The following is a 19341-nucleotide window of genomic DNA, read 5'->3' as shown; positions in this document are numbered from 1 at the left end:
ATATTATAGGAGAACACCAGCATCAATCTGTCAAATCAAATTAGCCTTGGTACTTAGACTTCCATCCCAAAAGTCACTCTGAGTGGAGGGGAGAGCAAGGAACTAATCCCCAAACCTATATTTATAGAAGCCCTCCAGAACATTCATTTCTTCATTCCTCAGTTGACTACACTACTTTAGACTTCATCATGACATCATGACTGATATCATTTCAACATTTTTTGTTTATCTACCTCATTAAACTGTAGAGGGAGGAGACTGTGGTTCTTTCTCCTACTTGTATTCCCAGCATTTCACACAGTACTTAGCACAAAGGAGGTATTTAATAAAGATTTCTTGATTGGATGCCACCTAAACAATTGTATATGGATGATGGATAAAAAGGTACATGAGAGATTAATAGATCCTCTATGAAAACTAAGTTAGTCATCATGTAGAGGAAGGGGTGAATTGATGGATACTTTGGGGAAAAAAGCAGCAATGACTTCCAGTACATTGTTTTGTTGAGCCTATTTGGGGAGGTATAATCCCCCAAATCACTGTTGAGTCAGTACTATGAGCAATATCATATTCACTTTCTATTTTCAAGTGAAAAAAACATTTTTAGTTAAACTCTATGAACATGAATTGTTTCCACTAGTTCTTAGCACGGTTCCTAGTAAATAAATGGGAGGTATTTAACAAATACTCATTAACTACTATTTGTAATGTAAGGCACTGGGATGAGTGCTTGCTTCCAGAGTACCAAAAAAATATAAAATAATTCCTGTCCTCAAAAAGCTTAAGATTTTACCCTATCATATTGTGCTAGGGAAGAAGAAATGGGCGACTAGAGGATGATGAGTGACATATACCCAAGCCTATGTCATACGAGTCATATATAATTGATGACCATCATATATGTAATCAAATATATGGATACACTTTAGCTTATATATATATATGTGTGTGTGTGTGTGTGTGTGTGTGTGTGTGTGTGTGTGTGTGTATGTGCATTTACATAAGTACAATGCATTATGTATATGTGTGAGTCTATGATATGGCCTAAGCCCTTAAGAAGGTTATAGACTATCTAGAGAAGGAAACACTATGGTATATATGAATCATATATGAAAGGTCCCATCATGGAGTAATGGATAGAATTGTAGAATTAGAATAAGGGAAAACCTAGAATCAAATCTTATTTCTAATGTTTACTGGCTCTGTGATACTGAACAAGTCACTTAAGTACTTTGTGTCTAAAACGTCTTCATATGAAAAATGAGAATGTTGGACTAAATGGTCTCTAATGTCCCCTCCAGTCTTAAATCAGTGATTTGTTGATCTATCAGCCATGAGAAATGAGAGAAAACAATTGGTGACAAAATACCGAAGTACAAAAATTTGTAACAGAGACAAGTATAAAAGGAGCTTAGAAAGAGAGGGAACACTATGGTCCGAGGCATTTTTATATCTGTAAAATTGTATAAGGTATGCTTACATTAACATAAAAATGAATCTTATCCATACAGATGAAAAGACCTGATTTATGGAATTGATTGAAATGAAGCATTAACTTTGAGTGGTCTGATGGACAACCCAAGAATCCATTGATGCTGGAATTATAGGCACATTTACAGTATAAGGGAAGTAAACTGATAGAAATTGATGGACCTCCATGCAATTGGTTAGTTTCAGAGTTACAAAATCAGTGCTGGAAAAGCCCTCAAAGGTTCTCTACCCTAAACCATATCTAAAAGGGAATTCCTCCAAAGATATCCCTGTCATAATCCGGCTTGGAGAAATTCAGCAAACTATAAATAATATATAAATATGTATAATATAAATACATATACATACAAGTAATTAACAAAAATATATGATATAAATGTATATAATATATAAATATATAATATATAAAAACTATTTCCTGTTCCACTATACACTGGTCCCATTCCTTTTCCAACTTGTTTCTGTTTCCCAAAATGCAGTGAACATAAGATTCCACATGTGGTATGAATAGTACAAAATATCATGGATCTCTCACCTTCAATATTTTCCAGTCTAAGTCAGAAATTCATTATCTATCTATCAAAGTTTGATCAAGATCCTACATATCAGGAATTAATCCAATTTAAAGAAACGACCACAGATCCACAGTCAGAAGGCTTTTAGGTATATAAATGATATCCTGAAAGTGGAGAAAATGTCAGATTTTTAAATGCCTCTCTATGAAGCATGTCTGGATTGTGGCCATTATCACCCTTGTGTTGTATGTGATGGATTTGTTGTGTACTTTGCCACAACAATGGAGCAGTATTTCTCTTCTTCATTACCCACTTCCTCTATCACAGCTCATCTCTATATCCTTAAAATCTCATTCTTGTTCTGGAATTCACACATTAGAAGTTACCTTTGTCTCCATAGTTTATCTCAGTCATCCAATGGCTCCTCCTAGAAATTCCACTGAAGGGCAGCACCTGGGCCAGTATATTTTCCTCCTCTTTTGGCTTTTGGACTTTTCAGCTTCTTTTTTATGTGTTATCTTCCCCTAAAAGAATGTGAGCTTCTTGAGGGCAATGGCATTTAGCTTTCTATTTATATTCATACTCCCCTCCCCAATAACAAGACATTTGTGCATAGTAAAAACTTAATAAATTCTTGTCCAATGACTACCTTCATTGATCTTTTTTTCTATTTTAATGAAACCTAATTTCTCATTCATTCTTTTAGCTGTCATATTTCACAATTGACTCATGTTCAATTTGTAATTTATTAAATCTTACAAGCTTTTATTTTTTGTATGGATTGGTTTTTCACCAATGATTTAATATTTAGGTTGATTTTTAAAAATTCAGACACAAGGCTTTATCCTATTGTTCTTATTTCAGCTGTCATTATAGACAACCAAAAATACAGTGGAACTGGTGGAAAGTAATGGAGCAACAAATACCAATTGATTGAAGATGACCAAAAGGGCTTTTTGAATAGATACCATAGAAACTAAAACCAGAGCCCACAATTTGAACAATAATCTATGCAAAATAAATAGCATTATATTTGTATAGATCTCTCATTCCCCTCCCAAAAAAATACATATAGGACTATGTGCAATGTGTGTCATCAATTGATTAGATTTCTTAACTTTGGTATGATCTACATGATCCTGATATCCAGCATTTCCTTTTCCTTAAAGCTTGAAACTGAAATTTTATGTATCTAAAACAGAACATGAGTCTTGCTGTGATAATGACTAATTAAAAGTCATATGTCACGAGTCATGAAACAAGTGTTAAAAATTCCATAACACATTGAACCACTGATTGGGAAAATAAAATACAGGCTAAATTAAAACCATGAAATCTCTCTCCCATGAATGTTAATTATACTTTTTAATCAAGAGAATCCTTCCTTTCCCCCTCCATCCCTTTTTCTCTTCCCCTTTCCTCTTCATCCCTCCATTTTTTTATTTCTTTCATCCCTCCCTTCTTTCTCTTTCTTTTCCTTCCTTCCTCCCTCCCTCCCTCCCTCCTTTCCCTTCCTCCCTCTTTCCCTCCCTCCCTTCCTTCCTTCCTTCCTTCCTTCCTTCCTTCCTTCCTTCCTTCCTTCCTTCCTTCCTTCCTTCCTTCTTCCTTCCTTCTTTCCTTCCTTCCTTTCTTTCTTTCTCAAATACCTTCATATGTATGTCATTTTCTTTCCCTTAAGATTTTATTTTCATTTGAAATATACTAGGTCCTTAATAAATTCTTCCTAATTATCTGGTCTACTGTGATATATCTACCAAGGAATCCATTCTTTTGGAATTTCTTCACTGCTTTGTCCTCAGTGATTTGTTTGAAAGAGCTGTATTTTCAAAGAATACTGTTATGCCTCCTTGTGGACAGTTTAAAAATCAATTTTTCAGGTGTCTTGATGAGTGCAGATTAAGAGTTTTCTTAAAATAACCAAACCAGAATGGGTCTCATAATCTCCATAAAATTATTATTTCTAAAGCAGTCATTGTCTTTATCACTACACATCTGATAAATATTTGACATAACTTTGAAACATTTGTATTCACTCTGTTGTATGTAAAATACTTTGATTTGTCACCTTAGCACCATTTTACTGGGAAAGATTTACTATTTACAATAAATATTACAAAGATTTCATTTTAATTCAATGTAGATAGATTTGCAATTCATACTTAGATAAAATCATATGTGACAAATAAGACAGGTGCCTATTGGAGGGAATTTGAGAAGCCTCTTGAGAAATCATTTACCCTTTTTGTACCTCTGATCAGACAATTATTTTTGTGAGAAACTCCATTATTAGACCCTTAGTTAATGGCATTACTATTTCCAATTTACAAAATACATGGAGGGAATAATATGGTTGATATTATTAGTCATCTAGTTCTTAGTAGCAATTTATTGATCAGATCCTTTTCAAACTGAAATCTATTTGGAACATATTTGGCTTGAGACCAGGAGGGAAACAATGATGAAGATATCATCAGGACCCAGGGTTCCTATAAGAGGAATAAAGGGGCTAGAAAAAGAAGGGAAAGTATACATAAAAGGAAACTAATGAGTTTTCACCTACTTCACAATTTTGCTTGAGATAATGTCAAGAAATATGATTGCTTCTTTTGGAATGCACCCCGAGAAAAAGAAAGCATTTTGTGACTCATCCACATTTCAAGAAAGTAAATTTATGACTTGTTATGGGTAAAAAAATATATCACGTGACAACCAACCTTGATTTGATGAGATTCTCCAAATGTAAGTAGATTGTTCCATATCTGGACAGACATCTCTGGGCCCAAAGTTGAGACCTTTCTACCTTAGTACCATCTGTGGTAGCCTGTGGTATCTTCAAAAACGGAGGGTCCATAAGGCAGTATCAGTCTAAGATATAAGTGGAATAACAATAAAATGGACTTTAAAATATTTTTTTTCTGAATTCCTTATTTTTAAAGGATATGTTTTTCAGTTTTAAATTAACCTTCTGTTTGGCTCCAAAGAATAAGTCAGTTAATTGTCAAAGATGTAGTTCTGTTCCACCTTCAGAGTGACCTTATCTACTTTGTGATACAGAATGACCAAACCAATTTCTTGGATTTCCTATTTGTCAAAAGACACAATATGATCTGTTCCAAATTCTTTAATTGAGATTGGTTATCCCTTGGTCTGGTTAATATTGTTCTTTGTCATATTTGCCAAAGATACATGAGAGATAGAAGCTAGTATCTTTGTCAAGTAAGAATGATACCAATCATATTCTTATTTTATAATGGCACATTTTTTTTATTGAGACACTAGTGGCAAATCTAGGTATCTCAGTGGATGGAAAGCCAGGTCTACAGAAGGGATATCCTTGGTTCAATTCTGGTCTTAGATACTTCCTAGTGTGATCCCAGGAAAGTCACTTAATATCCATTGCCTAGCCCTTATCACCCTCTGCCTTGGAACCAATACATAGTATAGATTCTAGAAGGTAAGGGTTTGGTTTTTTGGTAAATGAAACATAGACATTCTTCCCTTAATAAGTAAAGTAACAGTGCAGAATTTTCGAGAATTTTTGCACAAATGACTAAAGAAATCAAAGGGATAGTAGGGTTTTAGAATAACACAAAACTGAATTTGCATTCAGAAGACTAAAATTCAACTTTTGCTCTCCTAGTAATTAGATGCTTATCCTTGATGTTCAGTTACTTAAAACTCTTTTGAGACTTAGTTTTTTTCATCAGTTAAGTAAATAGGAATAATAATACTTGAACTACCTACATCACAGAGTTGTAAGGATTGGATGAAGATATTTAAAGTGTTTTACATTTAATGAATATTATTTTTAATTTTAGTTTATATAATTATTTTTAAAGCTACCAACTTAGGTGAATAAAAGATGATGTTACTGATAGACATCAAGATAGGAGACCATTAACAAAAGAAAATAATTATATAATAAATGCAAATAGAAGTGAAATCAGGACCAACAAATGAATATGCAAATACATCATTTTTGCAGATAGAATATGATTCTTAGTTATTACCTGTAGGAGGAAGAGGTTGATAGCTTAAGGCTAATTCCACATAATTTGTCTATCGAAGAAAATATCTTGCAAATGAATAAAATTATACAACCAAATATGTTCTTTTTATGGAGCTAATAGTCAATGAAGGCATATTTGAATTGCACAATAGGGAATCAAGATTAGTGATCTCATTTGAGAGAAAGTATAAAAGTATATTAGTGATCCCTGCCAGCAATGTATCATCTTTAAATTTTATATGTATAACCTATATCTACATCAAAATAACCGATGAAAATACTAAATATTTCAGAATCAACACAGAAATCTCATGGCAATATCATGGGAAATTATTTTCACCTTGTCATCAAACTATTAGTGACTACGTTTAAATTAGCTCCAGCCCATCTAATTGTATTATATTCTCACCCACATTTCTGCATTTAACCCACAAGAATAGCATAATATCATGAGAAACTTTATCAAAATGTTTCCCCTGTTTCAATTACTTCATTTTTCATTTGAGGAAACTGACCGAGTAGAAGTCAATGACATTCATAGAGTGTGATTTAGTTGGTAACTGAACTCAGAATCAGATTTCTGCTATACTGTGATAACATATATGTTATAAATATAATAGTTATAGATATATAGACATATATATATATAGAGAGAGAGAGAGAGAAAGAGAGAGATGTGAGTACTGAGAGAGAGAAATAACGAAAGAAAGACTTTTGCAAGTAGGAAGCAGCAAAGCAAAGGTTTGAAGAACGGTCTGGTCACCTGCACAGAACTGAAAGAGAAGTTCCAGAATCTGGGGAAGGGATAAAACCAAGGACCAAAGACTGTTGAGGAAAGATCACTTTCTGTTGACTGTTTATCTATGCCTAAAGGAGCTGGCTTGCCTTTCCTAATAATCCAGCTATTAAGAGACTCCTGAGATTCTGTCCATCCTTGTCTCCAGTTGCCATCTCCCAGAGACTTGTAAGCTCCTGCTTCCTGAGAGTTTTCCTGACTGAATGTGTGAGTGAGAGCCAGAACCCAGATAAAGTCCTGTCTTTAAAGAAGAGGCTTGTAGCCATCTTGGCCTCAGTCTAGGAGGCTGAGCTCATCGAAAGAGTTCAAACCCTCTTTCTAGTCTAATGAGTCTTCACTGTGTCTATAATTTAATTAGAGGACAAGTAGGTTAGTGTAGATTATACAGAGTAGAAATTTTAGTTATAGAGAGCAGATTTAAAGAGCTTGAAGACCTGAAGAAGGTTCCGTGAGGAACCCATAGAAGTTGGGTGGAGAATATATATTTTTAGATTCAGTGACTCCTATTTCCCTCGTCCTGGATCATTTCATTTTACTTGACTATTCATAAACTATGTTACTGATTTTAAAGAAAAGTCAGAAAGCATTTTGGCCTAAAAGTTTACTCTGAGGCCTACCTAGGCCTGTAGAGTTAGTTCCTCTGAGTATACACAACTTAACAACTATACAAACTCTTTTAGTCATCTCACTCACCTATTTCAGTACATGTATTATGTATATATCTTATTAATAGCTTTTTTCTTTTGGACACGCCAATCCCAAATTCCTTCTCCTTTTGAGAGAAAAAATAGAAGCAAAATGAGAATTAAGAACCTTTGTTTTCCCTGCCAACAGTTAAAATTTCCTTAGTCACTCAAAGTATATCAATTTTTCACTTTTTTCTAATACAGTCAGCTATGTACATGATGCTACTAGCAGAACTTACAGGTTGGTTACAGAACAACCAAATTATCTGATAGCCTCACACTTACATTTTGTCCTTTTATTAATATTATTATATTTTAAATACAGAAATTCCCAGTGCTAGACATAGCAAGAGTACACAGCTTAGGTGAGATTTCATGGTATTTCACTGTAGTCCTTCTATTTTTTCATCAAATGTAAGGAAATATGCTTTATCATTTCTTTTATGAGATCATATCAGAGTCCATATATATGCTGGAATCACTTATTGAGATATGTCACTGGTGAAAACTTTTTTTCTAAATATAACTAATGTAAATTCTAAAAATTGTTATCCACTTCGTTGACTGAGAGATTTTGGTCACTAAATTTATCTGATATAAAGAGACATTTGTCACCTAAAAGAAAAGATACTGCCTGCTCCTACAGATTCAAGGTTACTTTGAAATAGACAGTAAGTAAATGTGGTGAAGGAATTGGTCTCTCCATCTGACCCTTAGGTATAAAAGCACAATAAGCCTTAATATATATATATATATATATATATATATATATATATATTCAAGTATTGCTAGGGGCTTTGGTAAGGCTCTGCTGCTATTTTGGAATAAAGAAGTATGTTTAAGGGGAAGAAATTTGCCAACAAGAAGAAAGTAAAAAGAGATTTGGTAAAGGAAAGTGGAATAGATATTATGCAACATTTTGCAAAGAGTTAAAGAGGATGTATGGATTAAATCCACTAACACAAAGGAAATAGTATTCTCCTGGAATTCTCTGAGGTTCAACTATTGACTCTCCCTGAGTCTGCTCTTTCCCTTCTCTCTGCTCTTGATGCTTGACATTCCTTCTTTCATATCTGTGATGAATCTTCACCTCTACCACAAGGAATTCTTCTCTACATATAGTTCAAATATGGTCTTCAGTATTAAGTTTTCCTGCCAACTTTGCCTTCCCTCCCAACCTAACTTGTATCTAATCATTTTGTATTTTTTTGCATTTATTGACTTTATATTCCTGCCATAAATATTAAATATATAATCTTTCCTCTAAAGAGTACATTCCTGCTGAGTTGGATTTTTTTTCATTCTTTGAGTTTTTATTCTTATCTATAAGCACAAAATAGATACTTGATAAATTTTTGTGGAATAATTTAATGTGATAACTTTCAAAAGGCAGAAAACATGCCTTTAATTTCAATAAAGTAGCCTCTAATAATTATTTATTATTATTTCTGAATTAAATATGATGAAATTGAATGTATAATAGATTGATGAGAGACCATTTTGTTAGATCACCAGAGATTTAATTTTTATACTAAATTTTAGAATACAAAGTACCTTATACATCATAGGTATTTAATAAACATTCTGAAATGGATTTTTTAAATGGGTATCTAATAATTTTCCCATAAGATCCCTGAGAGTAGATGGTTTTTTTATTGCGCTTCTCTCCCCACAGTCTAAAACAATGGCTCAAACACAGTAGGTACTTAATAAAACCTTACTGATTGATTCAATTCATGCTTAATAAGTAATTTCTTAGATATTTTTAAAGATAATTGCATACAAATAATCAAATAAATACCCTTAGTCTTCCATTTGGCTTTGATGTTCTAATTTATTTAATCTAGAAACATGAATCTCAATGAATTTTAATTACTGACTTCATTTCTGAAGTCAGTATTCAATGATTCTATTGTGTCAGATTATTAAAAAAAACTAAGAAATCACATGAAAAATAGTGGTGCCATGAAAACTATCTGTTTATGTTGTCCTTACATAAATGTCTGACTTAGTGAATGACATTATAGACTTGGAGTTAGGGAAACTGTGATTCAGTTCAACTTTGGACACTTACTAGCTATATATTCTTGGGAAAACTATTGAAGGTGTCATCCTCAGTATATTCATCTATGAAATAACAATAATAATAACCTTTGTCTCAATGGACTTTTATATAAATTCATTAAAATATGTATCAAGCACTTTGCAAACTAATGTGCCATATAAATGGCCATTTTCAAATTATTATTGTTTTATTATTATTTTCTTCTTACTTAAATAGAGATTGTTCCTAGTCTTAATTATAACATCATATTTTCCAGATTAGGCTCTGCATGGCCTACCTAAATAAGCCATTAATACAAGAAGTATGGGAAGATGAAAGTTTGAAAACTGCTTTTAATTCTCTAAGCACAAGTTTCCTATAGCAATTACAGATTCAAAAAATGGCAAATAAGATGAATACACTCAATGTGACTTATGTGTAAATCTGCCTGGGCTTCCCCACACATCTGCCCTTGTAGGTGCCTCCTGACTCTTTAATCCATAGTTCCACATTGCCGGGTATAAGGTCAGCCCGTGGGAGAGATCCACTATTTGCTGTGACATCCTTTTTGTGAAGATTCCAAAATGACTCCACTTGCCACTAAATGGTGATAAAGCCATTCAGTCAGCTTTGAAAAGTTTAACCTGCCGAGCAGCTTGGGATTTAATGAAGCTATTCATATTATATTTGAAAAGCCTTCTTTTAAAAAATGCCAGTAATGCTTCTTGCCATTCAAGGCCATCAAATCAAATTTAAGTCATCTCCCGTTCAGTGTGGTAGTATTAAAAATGGCCTGATGAGCACAGCTGACCTGGTTATTTTATGGGACTTTAATCATTCACGTTTACTGACGAACCAGGAGAAGATTTTCATATTGTCGATGCCTACTAAAGCAAAAGGTCGTATTGTTATTACTTAAAGGCCAGCCATAGCGGCAGCTGTAACATCTGCATTGCTCTGCCATATTTTCAGTCTCTTGGTATTTATGGGTGTTCAAATTAGCTCCCCCAGCAACATCATAGGATGGGACTCCAGGCAGTAAGGTCATATCGAATGCCAACACCACGAGCAATGAAAGGGAAAACTGTGTCATGAATAAATCTTTGGCGTCCTCTGTCTACTCAGTTCCTCGTCTATTGAGCTGTGATTACTTGTTTGGGACATTATAATGAACAGATTAGCAAGCAACATTAATGAAATTACAATTACTCTTCTGAGAAAAAAACAATATTGACATAAAAAAAACCCTTCACATTCTTCATTTTCCCTAAATTTTATTTAAGTGATGAGGAAAGTGCTGATTAAAAGTAAATCATATCCCCTCACTAAAGAGGCATGTGACAACAGTACATATGATGAAAAGAAACAATATACAAACACTATCATGGACTCTTACAAGTACAACCAAAATGGATGGGGTACCAATATATTTGGAGGTGTTTAATGACAGGACACTACTTACTAAAGATAAAGGAATAATTGCCTGATAGCAACCTAAGGGGTTCATCTCTTGGTACTGTATCCACTATTGATTACCATTTGATGAATAGTCAAGTTCTCCTTTAGAATTTCGAGAAATCATCTAGTCCAAATTATGTCTTAACAGTAGTTCCTTCTTCCTTCCTACACCCTAATGATCTGATCTCTAACACTTTCAGTGATAAAGGAAGTACCTATGCCATGTAGTTGAATATTCTGATTTTGGATTGCTTAATTGTTTCAAAGTATCACCTTCTAAGGAACTAGATGTGTTTTCTTATAATTTTCATCCATTGTTTAAAATTCTGGCTTTTAAAGAACAATATAGTTCTAATTCCTCTACTTCATTTTTAGATGCATAGGTGATATAAAACAAAATTGTGTGTGTGTGTGTGTTTTTTTAAGCCCTTACCTTCCATCTTGGAATCAATACTCTGTATTGGTTCAATGCAGAAGAGTGGTAAGGGCTAGGCAGTGGGGGTTAAGTGACTTGCCCAGGGTCACATAGCTAGGAAGTGTCTGAGGCCAGATTTGAACCTAGAACCATCTGTAGGCCTGTCTCTCAATCCACTGAGCTACCCAGCTGCCCCCAAAACAAAATTCTTTTTAAGAAGAAACATAATTCCCAAATTTATATTTTAGAAATATCAAATCGTAAAGAGGGAGACACAGAGACAAAGAGATGATTTTCCCAGTCACCAATTCCCCAAGACCATCTATTAAGGAATAAAGGAGTTATATCTTTGCCTCTGAATATTGACTAAAGAGGTAATTTTGAAATATTGGAGTAAATTCTATATAGTTGATAGTCCTCCATTTGGTCCTCAGTTTCCCCATCTGCAAAATTAGTTGACCAATCAAGATGATTTCTAAAGTCCTTTCTTGTCCTAACACCTGTGATTCTATATAAATGGAAATTAGAATAGAAGTGTAGGATTTCTTTTTTAAAAATACACTTAAAGATATTTTCCCAAGTAAGAGAACATTTACTCTTTCTCCTATAATGCATATAAAGAATGCATTCATGGTTGTTGATTCCATTCCACTACTTACTAAGTATTATCTTCATGGGCACAGGTAGGTGTTCAGCAGGTACCTAATGTAACATGCCGCCTGAAGTTCTGGGAATTATCTGTTATTTTACACCACAAGTTTAAGTAAATGTATTCCAAAATCAGTGGCATATTTCATAGGCAGAGTAAATGTTTTAAAGAAAATTCACAGCTGAAACCAGTGTAATAGAAAAGAAATATATTATCAGAATTGTTTTCAAGGGAGTTAGAAACTATGGGATGGAAACTTCAAAGGGAGAGACTGCAATTGAAAAATGTAAATAATTAAAATAATGAAACAAAAAAAATCTTGACAAGATTCAAGGAATTGGATAGTTTGGGGGTCGGAGAGAAGAGGAGACCTTAGACTGGCGTCTTTATAGGTATAGAGAATTCACATTGTAGAAACAATTCTCTTCCATGTAGGATGACAATCCATCTCTAATCAAGTTTTAGACATTTTCCTAGAGTATTAGGAGGCAAAGTAATTAGTCCATGATGACCTAACTAGCATGGGTTTGAGTTCAAGGAGTGAAGCCATCTTATTGACTCCCAGGCTGGCTTTCTATTCATTTTTTTCCTTCCTTTCCTTTTCTTTCCATCTCTGTCTCTGTCTCACTCTCTTATCTTTCAAAATTTTTTTCCCACAGAGTCTCAAATTCCACTTGTCATTTTATTTTGGATAAGTCATTTCAGTTCTATATGCTTCAATATTCTTATCTATATGTAATTATGGCTCTGGGTTTATTCTACCTATTCCCCACTCATAGTGGTGGGAAAGGACCCCAGAAAGAGTATAAATATTTCTTCCTAGGGATTTTAGTAGTTACCCTGAGGAATAGGATGGAGAGTGATTCTAGTGTTGTCATTCATAAGATTTTATTTGATATATTCTAAAATTTATTTAGCTAAATCTATTAACCAATTAATATTAATTAGCTTTTGTAAAGGGACATTTATTAAGTTATCAGAGTAAAACTAGTTATAAAAATATCTCCACAGAAGCACAGAACACATTCTCCCCACTCGTATACAAAGTCCAAGGGAACCTGGCCTCAAGGTTAGTTAGCAAGCAATTATAAAATGTTAATTCCTAGTACCTTGTAAGAAAGAAGTTGTTTCCATTCACTGGAATCCTCAGGGAGTTCCCCTAAAGCTGTCCCTATTGGGTGTGTCCAGGAGGTCCTCTTTCAGCTTTTCCCTGTTTGTTGCTGGCTCAGTCTTTATGATAATATGGTTAGTGGAGGTGAGAGAGTGTGGAGTATGTCTTTTATTCTCTACTCACTACCTCCCCCCCCCAAACTCTCTTCCTAACTTCTGGTAGAGGAGAAAGGAGTTTGCCTTTCCAAGGCATTCTCACATCTTGACCCAAAGTAGTTGCTGAAATTCTTCTGCTAGGAAATTCTCTTAAATACTGATGATGCTCACTTGAAAGTCTAATTATTTTAATCTCAAAGCATTTCATGTGCATAGCATCAGCTCATTTTTTCCAGTGACTGAAAACATTTTGCTCCTTCCAACCTTCATTAATTAGGTTGTTAGCAATGAGTTTATGCTTTTGATAAGCTAAATGATTTAGGAGAAATGTCTGGAGATTGTTCATACCTAATGTACACATTTGTTTTTTTCTATAAATAAGTAAAAATAGTTTCTCAACTGAAAAATATGTAGGATTTTTAGCATCTTTTTTTCATTAATTAGAATTAGAGTTGTGAAATTTTCACCCTAGTAAGATGAAAAAATTGGATGATCTTAGAGATAAATTCAAGCTATAATTATATGATTTAAAATTTTTTTTTCTAACCTTCTGTTTTAGTATCAGTTCTAGGGATAGATGAGTGGAAAGAGCTAGGCAAATGGCGTTAAATGACTTGCCCAGAGTTACACAGCTAGGAAGTGTCTGAGGTCACATTTGAACCCAGATCTTCCCAACTCCTGGCCTGGTGCTCTATCTACTGGGTTACCAAGGTGTCCCCAAATAAATTATATTCAATCTTCTCTATGCTGTGCTGGACATTATCAAGTGTTAATTGCATGGATTTTCACTATACAAATGAATGCACATCATAAAATATTGGAATCTAATGCCCACTAAGCCATCTTTTGCCTTATATTGAGCCTCCTACCCCATATCTCTCCTGCTACGATAAATTTCTATAATACATGGAAGAGAATGAGAACCTAATTAAAGAATTTCAGCTATTCTTGTTATCTTTTTCAATAGTTTTCACGTTTTGCATTTTACCTTGCAATAAAAGAACTATAAATACTTTCTTTTTGAAACACATGTATAATAGATTCTGATTCTACTAGCACATTTAAGATCGCTGAAACTTTTAAAAATACAAGTCTCATTATAGTGTAATAGTTCCACATCCCTCTGTGCAAAAGTTGCCTTTTTTGCTCTTACATGTTTTAGCCACCATAAATGGTATCCAAAGCTCTGATTCAAAGGTTCATATGCTTTTCCCTATTTTTTCTTTATATATTATTTATGATTTTCAGATTATTATCAAAATTAATGCTGGATTTGTTTAATTTAGTAGGCCATTCCCAAGGGAAAAGTCTTCTTTATTTCGATTTGAGAAAGTTATTCTTTGATTAATTTGCACCTGGATTATGTCACCAGAAAGGTCAGGGTGTTTTGATTTACTCCATTCCATATCAAACACAAACCAGTTTTGATTCATTCATGTGTTTATTACAAATATCTTAAATATATTATAAATATATATAAATATATTTAAATAGTTAAAAAGAATCTTCATTATTTACCTCCAAGATGAATAATCTAAAATATTCTACCAATTTATCCTTCTCTCTCTGCCTGTCTATATCAAATAGGAAAAGACATTTGACTTTTTTTTTCATGATTTGAAACAATTTCCAATAGGTAAAGTTCACTTTTGGTTTTACTTTTTAGCCATTTCTCCTTAACAGGGTTGGTGACATCAAGACAATACTATATACTAGAGAGAAGGAACCCTCTGGAGACAGAAGAATCTCACAATCATTAGATGGTGAGTTCATCAAGGATTGTGTTGCTTTCTGGTTTTTGGTTTATGCTTTCCCTTGTATCCTCAATAGTACAATGCCTGGAATGTAGCAGATTCTATTTATTGACTGATTGACTGCCTTAGGTGCGAATCTTGCATCTAACATGTAGTAGCCCATATGTGCCCATAAATACTGTAAAAATTAAAATTAATTTAAATAATAAACATGTCACATTTCTGGAGATTTATTGATGATCATTAGAAATCAAGGAATAAAGGACTTCCAGGTAATCATGGCTGCAATCTAGATGCCACACGCTTCCTTTCCCTGGCACTGAACGAAATAGACTACATCAAAGGAGAAACCTCAATGGTTGTTCCCCTCTGATTGTTATGGTGGCCAGCATAGAAATGGCATTAGTGGGGGCAGTTGGCAAACAGCTGATTTTTGATGGGACAGGCAGGCAGAGGAGGCCTTTTGATGTGGTGATATGTATTATTTTTAATCCTTTCTACTTTAGAATTAGACACCCTTGATGATTAATTTGGAAATATGTTTTACAGGATTAAAAACATAAAATCTATATCACATTACTTAGCTCACGGATAGGGAAGAAGTGAGAGGAAAAGAGTATTGGAGAAAGGGAGAGAGAATTTGGGACTCAGAATTTTAAAAAAGAATGCTAAAAATTGTTTTTTGCAAGTAATTGGGAAAAATAAAATATTATAAATGAAAAAAGGATCAGACACTCCACATGAAAAAAAACTATAATAAAGGAGAATATTAACTTTTGTTTTAGAATATTATCTTTTTTTAATTGTTAAATATTTCTTAAACCCAAAAAAACCTCATTCTGCAAAGATCTATGCATATATAAGACAACAGAGCTCCCTTTAGAGTCTGCTAGAAAAATAATTGAAATCGGTCAGTATTTCTTTCCCATTCTATGTAGTTAATGCCTTTGTCTTACTCATTATAATATCAGTTACATAAACTTAAGCAAATCATTAAATTTCTCAATGCTCTGTTTAACTTACTAAGACTGAGTTATAGTGCAAATTTTGACCTCCATTTGGTGGTGGTTGTTTTTTTAATCAAGGTTTCTGTCTACCAAGGAAATAAAAGATATTCCCCCCCCCTCACAAAAAATTGTAGAAAATTAGCATCAACTTATTTCATTACCTGCAATGATTATTTTCCTTAGAATAAATTTAGATGAATAAAATGCTTCTTCAAATAGAAATATTCTCCATTTTTCAAGTTTTGTTTAAAGTTGTCCTTTTCTCAGCATAATTTATCACCCCTGTGAAAGCAAATAAGTGACCAAGAAAACATGTTCTAATTATGTGACTAAGATTAGGGCAAGATCAATTCTTGCTTTTTTACTTTTCACAGAAACCTGATTTTCTCTCCCTTTTATATTCACTTGTAGTGGGCACTCCTTATTTATTTATTTGTTTGTTTGTTTTTGTTTGTTTTCTGTAATCTCCTTTCAGAATACCTGGAGGGATTGGAAATTTAGTTTTTTTCTTAATCTCTCTGCTCTCCATAGTTTATTCCTGCACAGATTCTACTGATCTATAATCGACTCTGGAGGCCACTTTTTCTTCATTCAGGAAACTTTTAAGAGTCCTGTCTTTCAGTCCCCTTATCTATCATTCACTCCAGTTTCTTCCTAGATATCCTACATCCCCTAATCTGCTTTAATGATTACAACAGCCACCAAGATTTCCTAATGTGTCCATGCCATATTTTGAAGGTAGGGACTGACAACATGAACAAGGCTTTCTTTGAAAGTAGCTCCTAAAAGTGAAAAGAACATAGAGTTGCAATAAACCTCATTTTCTAGAGCAATCATACACCAGATAGGACATTACTGACCTTTTACAAAAGAGATGGAACCTTTCTGATGACAAATGAATTAGAAGTCTCTCCCTGTCTTTTTATTTCCTGAAAATGGATAACCAGAAACCCAGGGGTTCAGTTTCAGGAATATAGCAGGGGTGGCACTAAAAGATAAAGACATATGAGTTCATTACAGGATTACAAATGTGAGAGAGGGGAATGAAAGGGGAATATGTAGACAGAAAGACCATGAGCACATTTAGCCTTTCTTTTGGGAGAATTTACCAATCAGTTCAATTGCTATCATTATATATTTATCATTCCATGATTTATTGAATCAGCTGAACAGACTTTTTGAACTCTGATTAACAAGTACGAAGATAATGATTGATATGAATGTATAGAGGCATATACATGTGTTCAAGGTATTATGTGTGTACAGTGATCATGACAGATGCTCACAAAATGTTTCAATAGCTTGTGGGAGAAGGGAAGTAAAAGAGCTAATAAAATCCAGCAAGAAGTCATAAACAGTGAAATTCAATGTAAGAGAACCATGTAATATATATAAAATTCTTAGCATTCTTCTTACCAAGATATATTTAAAAATTCTGTGAATATAAATACAATCTACTGTTTATAGAAATAAAGATAGATTTAATTATTTTAAAAATATTAATACTTACTGGTAGGATGAGTAAATACAATAAAAAAGACAATATTGCCTAAATTTATCTTCTCATTCACTGCCATAATAATCAAAGTACAGAGGGGTTACTTTATAGAACTAGAAAAAATAATCATGAAATCTATACAGAGGTAAAAAAAGGTCAAGAATCTCAAGGGAAATAATGAAAACAAATGGGAATGAAGAAGGAACAATAGTACCATATTTCAAACTCTAATACAAAGCAGTAGTTATCAGAAGAGTTGGGGACTTTTTAAAATACAGAAATCAGTTGGTGGAACAGATTATACAATATACAGAAGAAAATTATTATAGTAGACTAGTGTTTGATAAATACAAAGACTATAATTATTGACATAAGTACTAGTACTTATGTTATATATTTTATTATATATAATAACATATAATAAAATAGGACTTAAAGTCCTGTTTTATGACCAAACAAGAGATAGAAAGAACCCTAAATGGTAAAGTTAATTTACTTTCATTACATAAAAGTTAAATTATTTTCATGAGCAAATCAAACAAGACTAAAGTGGAAAAATGAACAATTAATTGGGAAAATCTTTATAACAAGTTTAGGCAGAAAGATCTCTCAAGTTATACAAGAGATGGATTCAAATTTATAAGAGCAAGAAACATTTTATAATTGATAATGTCCTAGGCATAGAAACAGCAAATTTTCCAAAAAAGAAATTAAGGCTATTTATAATCATATGAAAAATTTACAGATTATTATTATTATCATTAGAGAAATGCAAATTAATATAGTTCTGAGATTTCAACTCATACCCAGTAGACTGTCAATAATGACCAAAAAATAAGAATAAAAATTACAAATGTTGGAAGTACTTTGGGAAACCCAGGTTTGATACACTGTTGTTTGACATGTGAATGGGCACAACCCTTCTGTAAAGCCTTTAGGAATATTCCAAAAACAGTTACTAAACAGATCATGCCCTTTTACACAGCTATACTACTGGGTAGAAAAAAAAACTAAAATAAATAGAAAAGGGTAATATATATACAAAAATATGTATAGCTGTTCTTTTTATGATGTGTAGAAAACATGAAACTAAAGGTATGCCCATTAGTCTAGGAATGGTGGAATACATTTTACTTCATGTATATAACTGAATATTATCAGGCTTTTAATACATAATGAAATAGGAGATTTCAGAGTCCTATATGACCTGATACAGAGTGAAGTTAGCAGTAGGATAATTTATACTATAACTTCAATTTTGCCAAGAAAATGAAAAAATTTTATGACTTTAATGAACTAAGAATTTAAGAAAAATCATAATCTAGAGAAAAATTTATATTATGAAGATATTTTAGTTAAACAACTTTGAAAGGTGAAAGGACTATGTGCAACTGCCCTCTACGATTCCAAAGGACCAATAATGAAACATGGGAAGCACTTCTTGACTAATAGATGATGAAATTAGGATATAAAAATACTGGGTTCAAGTCCTCTCTTTGAAGAATAATTTTGTAGTTATGAACAAGTGAGTGACCAATATAACTTCGAGGGATTTTAGTTACTGTAAATACTTAAGTCCAAGAGAAAGTATATTTATTATATTTCCAGTGAACTCCACCCAACAAGTGTATTTTTAAGCAACTATTATGTGCATGACATTCATTTGGTAGCTAAAGATTTACAGAGAAAATGAATAAAATTTAGCTATATTCTACTTTGGGAACAAAATGTATTACATACATTTATCAAAATT

At 33.0% G+C, this 19341-nt stretch overlaps 1 long non-coding RNA gene across 1 annotated transcript; it reads right to left on the bottom strand.

Annotated features, from left to right (window-relative positions):
• Positions 1–989: 989 nt before the first annotated feature.
• Positions 990–7823, bottom strand: LOC107649777 (uncharacterized). The gene is made up of 3 exons (XR_001624002.2): positions 7505–7823; positions 4721–4871; positions 990–2530 (listed from the first exon to the last, which is right to left on the bottom strand). It is a non-coding gene; the product is annotated as an uncharacterized LOC107649777 (long non-coding RNA).
• Positions 7824–19341: the final 11518 nt, after the last annotated feature.

This window comes from Monodelphis domestica, chromosome 8, assembly GCF_027887165.1.
Source record: "Monodelphis domestica isolate mMonDom1 chromosome 8, mMonDom1.pri, whole genome shotgun sequence".
NCBI lineage: Eukaryota > Metazoa > Chordata > Mammalia > Didelphimorphia > Didelphidae > Monodelphis > Monodelphis domestica.
Note: the sequence above shows the minus strand (reverse complement) of the source record. Positions and strands in the feature narration are given on the sequence as shown.